The sequence below is a fragment of the Mustela erminea genome, chromosome 18, assembly GCF_009829155.1.
Source record: "Mustela erminea isolate mMusErm1 chromosome 18, mMusErm1.Pri, whole genome shotgun sequence".
NCBI classification, from domain to species: domain Eukaryota; kingdom Metazoa; phylum Chordata; class Mammalia; order Carnivora; family Mustelidae; genus Mustela; species Mustela erminea.
The window spans coordinates 2,986,669-3,001,890 of record NC_045631.1 but is presented as its reverse complement, the minus strand read 5'-3'; the positions used below and the strand labels follow the sequence as shown (position 1 = coordinate 3,001,890).

Sequence of the window (15,222 nt, the reverse complement as noted above, 5' to 3'; positions counted from 1 at the left end):
TACACTTTTACAAAACCGAGGCCCCAAGGAGCTGGAATTTTAACCCAAGCAGGTCTTTGTCCAAGCCCAGTGACCTGGGGGACACTGCAGAAGCTCTTTCCGGATCTGGGGCTCTGCTTCCCCGGCAGGAAGCTGTGCTCTGTTAGATGAGATCACAGACAAAGAGGTAATTAGGCAGGGAGGTCTTCCTGTGGACCTCCTGCCAAGACCCAGCAGTCCCAGCCCAAAGGAAAAAACAAAGTCTGCAACTCTTGTCCCCGCCTCCTGGCTGAAGTCCTGGGAAATAACACTGAGTCACCTAATGGCAGGGCAAGCCCTGCACAAAATGCTGGCGTCATCTTCCAGGCCCCACCACTCCCCCTACCCAGTCTGGACTCCATGCATTGGCCCCATCTCAATGAATGGGCTTTGCCTGGCAAGGCTGTTAATAATAGCAAAGCCCCCTGATCTCCTTCCTCTGCACTGTTGTGCTTTCTCCCAAGTAACAGTGAACAGCCTTTGCCCCACTCCCCTGCCCATATGGGGGAGTTAAGTGGAAGTGAGACCTGAAAGCAGCCTCTAAGGGAAACAAAAGTTGCAAAATCGGCTTTGGGAATTTAACAAAGATGAAAGAGGTTGCTACATCCTCTGCTTCCATGAGGAATGGATCTAGCCAAAGCAGGTCAATATCATAGTCCCTGAGAGCAGGCATAAGCATCCCACCTTTCCTGGCAGTAACTCACAGAGACTTGGGAAACAGAGGCCAGTCTCCACTGGGAGGTCGGGGTTGACCAGCTGCCTTACGAGAAGTCTGGACACTAATGTAAGCGCAAGCTAATAAGAACGTAGACTCCAGCCACATCACACATGGAAGGTGACACGGTGCACACAGGCCTGCCTCGAAAACTCCAAGGGGATGTGGGGCCCATGAAACCCTCTGTTGAAACAGGCGAGCAGAGACCTGATAAGCAAAGGTTTGATTCAGCCTTGCATCTTTTGTGGCTGGTATTTTCTGCCCATCTCTAGGGGCATAGATCTCCTGTACCCAGGCTGGCCAAGGGACTCCCAAAGGCTGGCTGATCACTAGAGTCTTGCTGGATACCTCCACCAGGGGTCCCACCACCTCTCATGTGTGAACCCCAAACAAATCCTCCTTTTACCCCAGTTGAAATTTCCAAAATGACTTCGTGTTTCTGACAAAGATGCTGTCATTCCCCTAGTTACTAAGGCACAAAAGCCTCCTCAAGTCACCCTTAATTATCTCCTTCCCCCAGCTTTCATTTCACTCTAGAAGGTCACCGAACCCAAGAGACCCGCCCATTATAAACTCTCTCAAATCCATTTTCCTAGTATTTTCCTCCTGGATCACCCTAGTTCACAGTCTCCTATCTCTCTCTCCCTCCCTTTCCGAACTTCTTTCCCTTCATTTCCTCCCTGTCCCAGCCCAGCAGACCACACCACCATCAGGATAACCTTTCCAAAATCCCTCTGTGTACAGAGCATCACTTGCTCCAAAAGTTGTTTCGGCATCCTGTTGTTGCCTTTGTGATAACGTACAAACTACAAAACCTAGCATTCAAGGCCCTCCCAAAGCAACTCCAACACATTTCCACAGTCTACTTCCTACAGTTCACCAATCTGGGTCCGGCCAGACCTTCCACTGTGTCCCCCACATAGTTCCCTTCATCTCTGGGCCTCTTACTGACTCCCACACCTGCTCCCTGAGCCCGGCTAACCCACCTTCCTCTCTGCCTTTGGAAATCTCATTCATATGCTACCTCCTCCAGGAAGCCTTCCCGATACCTAATGCCCCCAAATGAGTGTTCCTTCCTCTGAGTTCAAGCAGAACCCCAAATAGTTCACAGGAGACTTACTGAACATGGCCTTTTGGTTCTGGAGGTGTCTGGGCTCCCCACAAAGGAACCAAATCTCACTGAGCACTGGGATAATATTGACTGTCCCACTATTCCTCAGCAACAGATCTTTAGCAAAAAGTTAGTTAAACGTGTTTCAGGGGCACCTGGGTGGCTCAGTGGGTTAATGCCTCTGCCTTTGGCTCAGGTCATGATCCCAGGGTCCTGGGATCGAGCCCCGCGTCGGCCTCCCTGTTCAGCGGGGGATCTGCTTCTGCTCCTCCCCCTGCTTGTGTGCTCTCTCTCTAATAAATAACATTTTTTGATAAATAAAAAAGAATAGTTATAATAAAAATAGGAATTTTTATTTAAAAATTATGCTTGGCAGGGATAAAATTATGCTCTGGGACCTTGAGGTGAGAAGTGGTTTTCTAGAGAGAACGAAGTCTTTCATTCTCCAGCTGTGAGTTTAGCGCTCGCTAAGTTCTAGGCACCATTCTTGAACTTGGGGATTCAAGTGCGTCACAGTCACAGCACCCCACCCCCATAGAGCTTATCTTCTAATGGGGAAGACTGATAATAAGCCAATAGACAAATAAATGTCTTTCTGTCCAATCATGATAGATGCTAGGAAGAAACCTGCCCAGAGAGACACCTGGATGGCTCAGTGGTTTAAGCGGCTGCCTTCGGCTCAGGTCGTGATCCCAGGGTCCTGGGATCGAGCCCCACATCGGGCTCCCTGCTCAGTGGAGAGCCAGCTTCTCCCTCCCTGCCTGGCCTGCTTGTGCTCTCTGTCTGTCGATTAAATAAATAAAATCTTAGAAAGGAAGGAAGGGGGGCGCCTGGGTGGCTTAGTGGGTTAAAGCCTCTGACTTTGGCTCGGGTCATGATCTCAGGTCCTGGGATCAAGCCCTGCATAGGGCTCTCTGCTTGGCAGAAAGCCTGTTTCCTCCTCTCTCTCTGCCTGCCTCTCTGCCTACTTGTGATCTCTTTCTGTCAAATAAATAAATAAAATCTTTCAAATAAAAAAAAAAAAAAGAAAGGAAGGAAGGAAGGAATCTGCCCAGAGCAAGAGGATAAGATATGGCAAGAGTTTTCCCTGAGTATCAGGCTTTGTCACGGGAGCGACTGTCTTCCTCCATAAAATTGTCAGGACTCTTATGATAAAGGCTGCTATGTAAAATGCAAGAGAGATGTGAAATTAAGAACATGATAATACGTGCCAGTGTCTCACATAGAGAAGCTCATCCTACTTCCCATCACAGTGCCGGGCATAGAGTGGGCATTCGATAAATCAGTTGGATAAAGGGCTTGCTGTGTGGTCTACAAAATGCCCAGCCTCCAACCAGATGATAAATTCCCCCCTTCTAAGATAAAGAATGGTAGCCAGTTCGCATCTGATTTCAAAACACTCCCAGTATAATACACTATATGTTAATAAGAAAATAAAAATTATATTTTAAAAAATTCCCCCTGCTGCTTGGTCCCCGACCCCTGAGCCAGACAGCCGTGAACAGCCGAGCAGGGGTAACCCAGCGCCACCCCAAAGAGATGGTGAGCTCCATTCGATGTCTGTGATGCCTGCTCAGCAGCTCCTCGATCAAACCGAGTGCAGCAAACTGCTCAAAGCTATTCGATGCCTTCTAAACCCCACTCTCCTGTCAGATTCTCTATCCCCTCCTTCCCCAAACTCCAGAGGTCTGTAAGTCAACAGAAAGCCAGGAGCTGGGTATATGACCCAGAAGGGTCCAGACCTCCTTGCTGTCCCTTCCCTTCCTGCTGTGTCTGTCTGAGAACGCTGCCAGCTTCCGGATCCTTCTATGGCAGGACTCGGGTGTAGCTCACAGGCGAGAACGAGGACAAGTCAAGCTGAAGCCATCACAGGCCTCCCTGTCAGAGTGCTGCTCTCATACCTGGGAGGAAAGGACCCCACCTTGTCCTTATCTGGGGGCTAAACTGAGGCTTAAGACTCTTTGCTCAGCCTTTGCCCACTCCCTATTAATGGAAACTGACACCCAGCCACACTCCCATGAATCTTGGAGTTGCCTCAATTTCCTCCCCAGCAACCCACCTCAGCTGTGGGCTTCCTCCCGTTCTGGAACTATCTGCAGCCTCGTGGTGTTCCTGGCTTCAAAGCCTCCACTCCCCCAAGCTTCTGTCTTCCCTGTCAGCCCTGGCTCCCAGCCAGCCCCTGTGTCACTACCCACGCCCCGGAGTGACAGCCGCCTCCCCAGGAAAGGAAGGCTCCACACTATTAATTGTTGGCTTGGTTAACACCTGGCAACCTCACGGGCTGTTGCCATCATACCTACATCAACAGCGTGACTGTCCCCAGACCAAAGCAAGATCTGCTCCATACCTTCACGGAGACAGGGTGATACCGGTTTTGCTCACCCCCAAACCCTTCTGATGAAATGACAAGGCTGGAAAGAGATGGAGCGTTTCTTCCGAGCTGCGCTGGGCGTATCGGGTAATTTCAGGCAAATTTCTATTACCAGACGTACAGGACTGAACGACCATTCATGCAGGCATTCAACAAATCGCCTAGAGTGAGTGCCCGCCCTGTTCTAGGCTCCAGGAACAGAGCAGTTAATGACACGAGCTCACAGAGAAGAAAGGAAACAGAAAAGAAGGAAACATTAGCCTGTCCAGTAGTGTTAAGTACTGAGAAGAAACAAAGAGGCCAAGACGTTTCAATATTTCGTATTTTGGGGGGCACAGAGGGCAACACCGGACATGGAGCATGAACAAATGCCTTGTGTTGAATGTTTGTTAAGTTCTGAGATATTTCCCTGGCTCTCAGCTGCTCCTTCCTCTTTTGAAAATATTTTTAAAAGATTTTATTTATTTATTTGAAAGAGAGCGCAAGCACCAGCGGCAGGAGGGGCAGAGGGAGAGGGAGACAGAGCTCACGCAGACCCCTTGCTGAGCGTGGAGCCCTTTGCGGGTCTCGATCTCATGACACCGAGATCACAACCGGAGCCAATCAAGAGTCGGATGCTTAACCCTCTGAGCCACCCGGTGCCCCTCTTTTTCCTTCCTTTCATCAAATCACTTTTATCATTCAAACTCCAGTAAAGACCTCTCCAATGAAACAGAATGAGCAAGCAGCAGCTGCTGACAAATTTTAAAATTACAAGGTGACTAACACACATGTCATCGTCAGCTCGCTCCTAATCAAAAGCGTTCCAAAGAGAACAGCAAGGAGGTGGGGGTAGGAGGCTGGGTGCCACTACCTTGGACGTCAACTATAGCTAACCTGGAAAATGGGGATTGCTTTTCGGCGGGATGGTGGGGGGGTGTCACACATGTGGAGACCATTGATTCAGGAAGGGGCGCCCTACCCTGACCATTTATAATCATAACCTAACAGGGGCTTACAACCTAGCCCGAGTCCGCGGGATCTTGGAGGAAATTGCCCACAAGCCTTTGTCAATTTCTACATAAATACAGCATGGGTCCCAATGTCCACTTGGAAAATGACAGAGGAGGGGTTTGTGGGCTGTGCATGAGAAACAATTTCTGCTCGAAATCGGATTGGGCTTTTTCTAGGACTGTATGTTCCACGGAGGCCAATTTTGACTCGTAAAAGGCTAAATTGCAGAAACGAAAAACAGCCCAGGGGTCATGTCAATCACAGTAGAAATGCCCCTTCCATACAAAGGAAATACGTGTCCCTTTGGAGGGGAGCAGGCCTTGATTTAAGTGCCAGTGGCAGAACACCAGGGAGGAGTGAGGGGAAGGGGAGCAGGAAAGCCCTTTCTCCAAGCCTGTTGCTGTTTCAACGATTTTCCAAAAGTCCTGTGTTGGCAGCACAGTTGTGAAGACCATGATAGAAAGATATTAAAGGCAGCCCTGTGAGAGCAGGAGGCCCAGACACACTGACGAGGTGATCAAAGGGAGGCAAGACCCACCCTCCACCCCCAGCCAGAGCTACGCCCCTTCTCAGGGCTCCCCACCCTGGTGTGAGGGCGCAGTCAGCCTCTGCCCCGGGGAGCCCTTCCCTCCCACCACCTTAGGAATTTCTTCCTGGCCACATTGGGCCCCATCAACAGGAGATTTTGCCCATCACTTCTCCTCTCTGCATCTCCTTTTCTTCCTCTGTAAAAAGAGCAGCTTGTTAGCAGCTCCTGTGAGTCTGGACTGGTCCTGCCCTCTGGGTGCCGAGCACCCTTTCGAGGAGAGCTGAGGTCCCTGCCTTTCTGGGGCCAGCTTGCCCTACAGTCATGGGAAGGTCAGGCCCCTCCTCAGTGGGTTGGTGAGGGCGGGTGATGGAGGACCGTCTCACCCTGGCAGAGCTTGCTTTGCTCTGTCCTGGGGAGGCCTTGAACTTGCAGAATGGACCACTTCCAAGGGTATCTAAAATCCCGCGTGTTCGTCTGCTGGGGCCGCTGTAGCACATCACCACATCCTGAGTGGCTTAAAACAACACCAGGGTATCCTCCTCAGGTTCTAGAGGTCAGGTGTCCGAAATGAGACTCATAGGAACCCAGCCAAGGTGTTGGCAGGGCTGGTTCCTGCAGGAGGCTCCTTGCCCCTTCCAGGGGCTCCTAGCTCGCAGCCGCCTCTGTCCACCAGCCCTTCTGGTGTCAGATGGCTTGGTCTAACTTTGACCCCCGCCTTCCTCTCAGGAGGACCCTTTCCATACATGAAGCCCACCCTGATATCCCAGAATAATCTTCCATTTCAAAAGCCTTAACCAGGGGTGCCTGGGTGGCTCAGAGGGTTAAAGCCTCTGCCTTTGGCTCAGGTCGTGATCCCAGGGTCCTGGGATCGAGCCCCACATAGGGCTCTCCGCTCAGCAGGGAGGCTGCTTCCTCCCTCTCTCTCTCTGCCTACTTGTGATCTCTGTCAAATAAATTTAAAAAAAAAAAAAAAAAAAGCCTGATCCACCTCTGCAAAGCCATTTTTGCCACATAAGAGGACACGCTCACGGCTCTGGGGGTTACGGTGTGGACATCTTCCAGGGCTTATCATTCTGCCTACCATATCTGATGTGCTCATTCTACCCTCGTCACAATATTTGTCACTTCTCCTTATCATCTTTGAGCTTTTCTTTAAATTGACTCCCTCCCTTTTTCTGAAGCAGGCTCCACGCCCAGTGTGGAGCCCAAGCCGGGGCTCGAACTCATGACCCTGAGATCCAGACCTGAGCCAGGATCAAGAGTTGGACGCTCGACCACCTAAGCCACCCAGGCGCCCCTGAATTGGTTTGCTCTTTTTTTTTTTTTTAAATAGACTTACATCCTTCATTAGCCTCATCCTAAACGATCATATCCATGAACTTCTGGAATGAACCACCAGTTTTAGTTTTCCTAATATTTCATCAAGTAAATCTGTAACTACTAAGATGGCAACTGTCCATGCCTGTCCCGGGTAACATCACTCTGCATGCCTCCGGGAGTACCAAGGCCAGCATTTGGGGGACAAAAATAGAATCCAGCCTGCTGGTTTTACAGAAGAGGGTAATTTGGCCAAAAATGCACAGCAGCAAAGAGCAAAACTGCAGCCCCGGCTCCGTCCTCACTGGGCACAACTTGACAGCATGTCAGTGTCTCTTCCCGACATCCCTGCACCGGCCACTCGAACCAGCTGATGCTCAGGTCCCCTCTGCTATGCTCACAGATATTTTATATTTAGAAAGTGGTGTTTCCTATTGCTTCCCCCTTCGGACCTACACTCATGCCTCCCACTTATCTGTGTTAAAACGTCGCATGTTTACTTGGCCCGCATCTGGACAGCGTCCAAGCCCCAGGGAAGAATGAACCAAAAGGGAAGGTCAGTGGCCAGTGGTGACTTTGTACTGGGCTCTCCTTGGCATCTGTCCCAGCTGCAGGCTGAGCTTTGAAAACCACTTTTGAGAAGGCAGAGTCCTTTTCCATGCACACGGTGTGGGATGCTATCATTATCCTCGTCTTACATAACAATCGGCACGCAATAAAAATAGCTTTCATTTATTGGATGCTTAGTGTGGGTCAGGGCTCAGGTAAGTGCTTGCCAAACACCCGTTCATGACAACACTATGAAGTAGCTCTTCGTGTCCCCACTTTACAGATGAGAAAAACGAGTCTCAGAGAAGTCAAGCAGCTTATCCGGGTCACAAGGCAGGGGTGACAAAGTCTGTGTTCAGAGCGCCTTGGAAGACACAAGGGAACTTAGAAATCCCCCTGAGTGGGTACTCCTGCAGAGGACACCCAGTCAATGGTAAACTCAGGGACAGTTCATTCTTTCTGATTTTTGCACTTAAGCTAGTATTTCTGGGGTAACTTCTTCGGACGCCTGCCCGATCCGCTTCTGTTTCCTCCTCTTTACAAACATCCCTCCGCCCTGGTGCTCTGGCCCTCCATCCTTTCCACCCGGGGTTGAAAGCCGTGGAGGAATCTAGGGAGAACCCCCGAATGACCTTTCTCCATCTTCCTCCAAACCACAGAGGGGGAAAAGAAAGACAGAAAGTGCTAGAACATTTCTGAGAGTCTGTTTTTGCATTAGTAACAATTTAACCAGAAAAGGATTAAAGTGTGACTTTTGTCCTTTCCCCTCCCCCAAAAAAGAGATTGCTAAACAGATTAACAGAGTGGAAACAAGGTTACATGGGGTCCTGATCGGGAGGGGAACTTGCTAATGAAGATTTTAATCCAAAAGAACCAAGATGTCGGTCAGTAGGGTACGGCCTCAATAAATGATCGCATAGCCACGCAACGGAATACCACGTTACCACGAATAATGATGTCATACAACAGTGTCTAATAATAGGAGGATGAACTATGATTAGTAAGTCGAAAGCACGAATACAAATTAAAATGACTCTTATTGTCACAGGTACGTAACGTTTGAAAAGGTGATTTATATTTTCTTTTTTCTGCTTGTTTGTGTCTTCCAAACGTGCTGCGGTGAACAAAGATTACTTTCTTTTTTTCTTTTCTTTTTCTTTTTTAAGTAAGCTCCACACCCAGCATAGAGCTGCTTAAATTTATTGCCTTGAGATCAGGGCATTATTATTGCCCTGAGATCAAGACCTGAGCTGAGATCAAAAGTCGGACGCTTAATTAACTGAGCCACCTAGGCACCCCTACAGATTATTTTCTTAATCCAAGGGAGGGAATAAAAAATCATGCAAAAATGTGGACATAGTCATTAAGATCCACTGTTCTCTGAAGCCTGTGCTCTGAGACTGAATATACAAGAAAATAAAAGATCGACCCTATGCCTCGTTGAGGAGCTGGCCACATATCCCAATGTAGCACTTTTCCTACCCCGCTCAAAAAATGAACAATGGGGGGCACCTGGGTGGCTCAGTGGTTTAAAGCCTCTGCCTTTGGCTCAGGTCATGATCCCAGGGTCCTGGGATCGAGCCCCGCATTCGGCTCTCCACTCGGCGGGGAGCCTGCTTCCTCCTTTCTCTCTGCCCGCCTCTCTGCCTACTTATGATTTGTCTGTCAAATAAATAAAAAAAAAATAAAATCTTTAAAAAAAAAAAATGAACAATGGGGGGCGCCTGGGTGGCTCAGTGGTTTAAACCTCTGCCTTCAGTTCAGGTCATGATCTCAGGGTCCTGGGATCGAGCCCCACATCGGGCTCTCTGCTCAGCGGGGAACCTGCTTTCCCCTCTCTCTCTGCCTGCCTCTCTGCCTACTTGTGATCTCTGTCTATCAAATAAATAAATAAAAATCTTTTAAAAAAAAATGAACAATGGATAAAAATAAGTTGTTTGCAGAAAAAGACAAAAAATGGCCCATAAACATGTAGGAAGATATTCGGCCGTATCCTTAATGAGTTTTGAACATGTCAATTAGAATACAATGCCGTACAACTTGTCTATCAGATTAGCTACGTTTAAAATAAATGATGCTGCTCGGTGCTATGAGAGGTATGAGGAAGTCAGTGCGTTTGTACCACGCTGGTCAGAGGGCCGGCGTGACAACCACGGCAGCTACCATGATGGGTTGAGTACTTGTATCCTCACTTCCTCTTGAAACACCACTAAAAAGACGGGACCAAAAAAAAAAGACGGGGCGTGGGTTAAGCCTCTGCCTTCGGCTCTGGTCATGATCTCAGGGTCCTGGGATCGAGCCCCCGCATCAGGCTCTCCGCTCAGCGAGGAGCCTGCTTCCTCCTCTCTCTCTGCCTGCCTCTCTGCCTGCCTGTGATCTCTGTCTGTCAAATAAATAAATAAAATCTTAAAAAAAAAAAAAAATTCTAAAAGGCAGAACTCCAGGAGGACAGAGTGCAGGAAAGACAATGATGACATGAGATGTCAACAGAATCTTGTAAAATGGACAGTAGATCGCTGAGTGGCTGCTGATGGGGTGATCAGAGAAGGCTGGAAGGGAGACTCAGTGTCCCCCAGACGCAAGCAGCGCGGCGTCTCCACCCGCAGACCAGAGGGCTCCCCAGCCGGAGGTGCTGGCTGCGACGGAAGGCGGGACGGGGCGGGACCACACACAGGAAGATCTGTTGAAACTACCCTATGTTTACAAAGCATTTTAGAGGCTGACTTCATAGCTCAGGCAAATGACAAGCCAAGGTATTTACCTCTCTCCCACCCCAGCAGGAGGAGGATGTTTAGAAAAGCTCCAGACTAGGGCACACTGGGCCACCCCAGAGGACAAGGCTAAGTCACCACACTACAAAAAGAAGGGTAATGGAGGGAGGGCAGATCCTTCAAAGGCTGTGTATGGAATGAAGAGATCCTACCTTCCTGCTCCTGATAGCCTCCCAGAATGCTTACAGCCTGACGTGTACCCTCCAGCCAGGAGATCAGAGAGTTTTTCTCAGCGGAACCCAACTGGATCTAGAGAGTCTCCCAACCACTGGCCGGATCTGGAGTAGTCACAGAGAAGCCCAACAGCCAGCAAGACCCTCCGCCTGCCCCCTCCAGAGCCTCCAATCAGCGTCTAGTTCTTGATCATAAAAATGAACATTTAGGGGTGCCTGGGTGGCTCAGTGGGTTAAAGCCTCTGCCTTTGGCTCAGGTCATGATCTCAGGATCCTGGAATCGAGCCCCGCATCGGGCTCTCTGCTCAGCAGGGAGCTCACTTCCCCCCTCTCTGCCTGCCTCTCTGCCTTGTGATCTGTCAAATAAATAAATAAAATCTTTTTAAAAATAAAATAAAATATACAGTTGAAATAAAGATCGGAACTGGGAAATCATCTGATGTGTCTGAGCCTATTGAGAGAAATTTAAAAGCCCTGTTGGAGAGGAAACAGTGATATGTGGGTGAAAGCTAAGAAAATGAAAACCTGAGGCAACCATCAACTCCGGGGGAAAAAATTAGACAAAAGGAAGGAAAGAATAATAGTAAAGTGGAGAGCTCAGAGAGCAATACTTACATAGTTACAGCTCAACATACTTTTGTAACACAAACATGAACACTGATTTAAGCAAAATTTGTTATCAGGAAGGACCAGGAAGATGGGAGGGGCATTACTATAGATAGGGTGATGTATCCTTCCTTTTCATAAAAAGTCAATAGATCATGACTAAAATAGGAAAAAAAAAAAAAAAAAACAGCCATCCAGTCACTTTAGAAACAACTAAAATAATTAAAAGTGTTTGTGTCTGGTAAAGAAAACTTGGAAGTGGGAAGGTGGGATGGGGAATTGGTATTTTTCATTGTGTTGCTCTGTATTGCTTTAATAAAAGAGGATGTGAAATTTGAAACACATAAAAAGTATGATACTTACTGAAGGAATTTAGACAAAAGTACCAAGACTGTAAACAGGTGTATAACTTTTCACCCAGCAATAAACTTGTAAGGATTTACACTAAGGAAATAATAGGGCTAGTATGCAAAGACGTGCATTCAGTGATGTTCACTGGAGCATTGTTTATTATAGCAATATGTTGAAAACAGCCTAAACACCCATCAGTAGGTATTTATACATCACTATGTATAAATTCTGTATACCTATACACTGAAATACTACCCAGCTGTTAAGAAAGACAAGGTAAGGATACCCGGGTGGCAAAGCATCTACCTCTGGCTCAGGCCACAATCCTGGGGTCCTGGGATCAAGCCCTGTGTCAGGCCCCCTGCTCAGAGGGGAGCCCGCTTCTCCCTCTCCCTCTGTTCTTCCTCCCACTGTGCTCTTACACACACAAGTACTCTCTCTCTCTTAAATATATAAGTAAATAAAATCTTTTAAAAAGGAAAGACAAGGGAGATATTTATAAATTAACCAGAGATGATACTCAAATGATATTATCAAGTAAAAAAGGGTTAAATGACAGAGTTTTACATAAGAAATATTTGTTTGAAAGGTCCAGTTGCTCTCCAGAATATATAAAGAACTCCTACAACTCAACAACAACAAACAACTCGATTGAAAAATGCATGAAGGACTCGATTAGACGTTTCTCCAAAGAAGTATACAAATGGCCAATAAGCCTCATAGAATGACGTTCCATGCCACTGATTACTAGGAAAATGCAGGTTAAAATTGCAGTAAGATACCAGGGCACACCCATCAGGATGGCTGCGATCAGAAACACAGAAAGTAACAAGTGTCAGCAAGAATGTAGAGAAATCAGACCCCTCGCACACTACCATAGGGTTGTCAAATGACACAGTCGCTATGTACGAAGTAAGACAATTCCACAAAAAATTAAAAATAGAATTGCCATATGATCCCGGCAATTCCACTTGTGGACATACACTCAAACAAACTGAGAGCAGGGGCTCACACAGATATTGCTGAACTCAGGGTCGTAATAGCCAGAAGGTAGAGACAATTCAAGTGTTCAACCCACGTGCAGACGGTGGAACAGAACGCGGTCTCTTCACACAACAGAATCGTGTTCAGCCTTAAAAAGGAAGGCAATTGTGACAACAGGGATGAACCCTGAGACCTTTATGCTGAGTGAAACAAGCCAGCCATGAAAGGACAAATACCATGTGATTCTACCTATATGAGGTGTCTAAAGTCACCAAACTCAGAAACAGAAAGCAGAATGGTGGTTTTCAGAAGCTAGGGAAAAGGAGAGTTGGGACGCAGTATTTAGTGGGGACAGAGTTTCAGTTTTGCAAGACGATAAGAGTTCTAGAACCGGAGGGCGATGATGGGTGTCCAACAACGTGAACGCACTTGGTATCCCTGAACTGTGGACCTAAGCTAAATTTTATGTATATTTTACTGCCACACGTTTTTAAAATTTTTTGAGGTCTAGAAATCTGTATGTCAAAGGGTCCATGGTAATCTTCGTGGATGGAATCATGCAAAAACTTGAACTTTCTCTGTATTGGGGGGGTTTTCTATACCAGGAAAAAAAAGTGGAGTTCCATTTAGAAAATGAAATAAAACTAATCTCAAATTCTGAAAGATACCATCTTATAGTTTATAAAACACTTTCATAATCACTGTCTTGCTTAAGACAAGAAGTCCCCTGAAAGAGAGACATGGTGCCGTTTTCTAGATGAGAAAATAGGTTCAGAGGGGAGTGACTTGCCCATGAACGAGACAAGGAGCTGGGACTCCTGGTGGCAATCTCCTAACTTGGTCAGCTCAGCGCAATGTTAAGCATCACATGAGATAAACCTGTCTGAACCCAAGAGACCCTGTCTGCAAGCCTGGAAAATGCTATCTGGTACCCAGGAAAGACAAATCAGGGTGATGGGATCTTGGGGAGATGGGGATAGACCACGGGGTTTCAGGACGCCACCATCAATGCAACGTCTGGTGTTCCCCCCACAGGGACATAACCAACTTCACAACACTGACCTCTGCCTTTGACGGTGCCCCCAGTCCCATGGACAGAGAGAGGGTCCGCCGACCACCGGGAGCCCTCCCGCTCTGGGGCGCCTCCGGCTGGCCCTCGCCTGGCCCAGACATCCAATCGGACACCACCCACCCCCTCCCCCATCCCCCGCCACCATCGCATTGTACCTGCTCCTGTGTCCAGGGCTTCGTCGATCAGACCAACAGCAGCCCCCACAGTTGCTGGCCCTGAACCAGCTAAAGGGAAGTAGAAGTCAACAGGAAATGTGAGAATCACCATATGACAAAAGAGGTACAAGGACAGGAAGTGGGTTTGGCCGCGAAGGCGGAGGGGACCCCGTGATCTTGAGGTGAGACAACCCCGCTAGCCTCCTCACTCAGCTAGAGTGGAGAAACGATTCCTTCCGTGCCAAGCAAGGGAAGAGAGAAATCGGGTACTGTCCTGGATCCTGAGCCAGGCCTTCAAGCTTCCCCACTGTCACTGCGTGCAGGTCCGCCCCTGTCCTTGTATTTGGAGGGGAAGGGCAAGGGCAAAGCTGTCACCGAGGCCAGGAGCTGCCTAGCATCTGGCATTGCCCATGAACTGAAGGCAGAGGGCCACCGCCCACCCCTTTTATGGCTGGGAGACCTGGAACGAGCTGCTTGGGGTCTCCTTTTCCCCTTCGATGAAATGGAGGTGACCCCAGTACCGGCCTCGCAGGTCTGTGGATGCTTCAGTGAGTTCCCACACAGACCATTCCTTTCCAGTGGTGACATGCGACCTCCCCAGGGTCACCCAGGGAGAGTGGAGGCTGTGTCTCTGTGTCCCCAGAACGTTCAGCAGAGCACCGGAAGTTAGTCCGTAAATGTGCTCCGGCCTTCGCGATGCTGGGGAAACACTACCCTGTTCAGAGCACACAGGCAAGCACGGGAGCCTGGGCTGAGGACCCCATCGCAGTGGGAGGAGGCTAAACGGGCTTTGGCAAAGCCTGGCATGAAGGCAGGGCCAGGGTGAGCCTTGGCTCCTCTTAGCTCCGATCACAACCTCCTAAGATCCCCAAAGATGTGAAATGCGGCAACAAGGCACACTTGACGTGGCTGGCAGTCCAGATCCCACCCACTCTCACCATTTCCAGAAAGATCCCTGCTTAGCCTGCTGCAACCTCAAATCTCCCTCAAAAGCAATCCTTAGTCTTGGCACCTGATCAGGAGACCTGCCCTCCTCCTGGCTCTCTGCCCTCACCTCCCTGACCTCCTCCTTTTCGGACGATGGCACCTTCTTCAAGACTGTTCTGTCCACTCGGCCACTCCTCCAGGGTGCCCACTTGGCTTCTCCTTTAAGCGTGCCCCAAGCCTTGTTGAGGCCTACTATGTGCCAGGCACCATATTAAATGTTGCTTTAACCTTCAAACCACTCTCTAAGGTAGTAACTGTAACTCTCCTCATTTTTCTTAAGTTGTTGCTTTTAAGTAATCTCTACACACAACGTGGGGCTTGAACTCGCAACCTCGAGATCGAGAGTTGCACATTCTTCCCACTGAGCCAGGCTGGCACCCCCTTCCCATTTTGCAGATCAGGAAACTGAGACCCCAAGAGGTCACACAGCTTGCCCAAGGTCCCCCAGCGAGGGGACCCACGCTCTCTCTAACTTGTACCGGAGACACTTCAGCGAGAGTTTACTCCAGAAGCTGGCAAG

At 48.7% G+C, this 15,222-nt stretch overlaps 1 protein-coding gene across 2 annotated transcripts in view; it reads right to left on the bottom strand.

Annotated features, from left to right (window-relative positions):
• NDEL1 (nudE neurodevelopment protein 1 like 1) overlaps window positions 1-13,816 on the bottom strand; it is a 50,673-nt gene extending 36,857 nt beyond the window's left edge. Inside the window, exon 1 of one of the 2 annotated variants that reach the window (XM_032320760.1) lies at window positions 13,716-13,816. The gene's annotated coding sequence lies outside the window, so the exon portion shown is untranslated. The remainder of the gene's footprint in view (window positions 1-13,715) is intronic. The other variant, XM_032320757.1, reaches the window with a different exon arrangement.
• Between the last annotated feature and the right edge of the window lie 1,406 nt (window positions 13,817-15,222).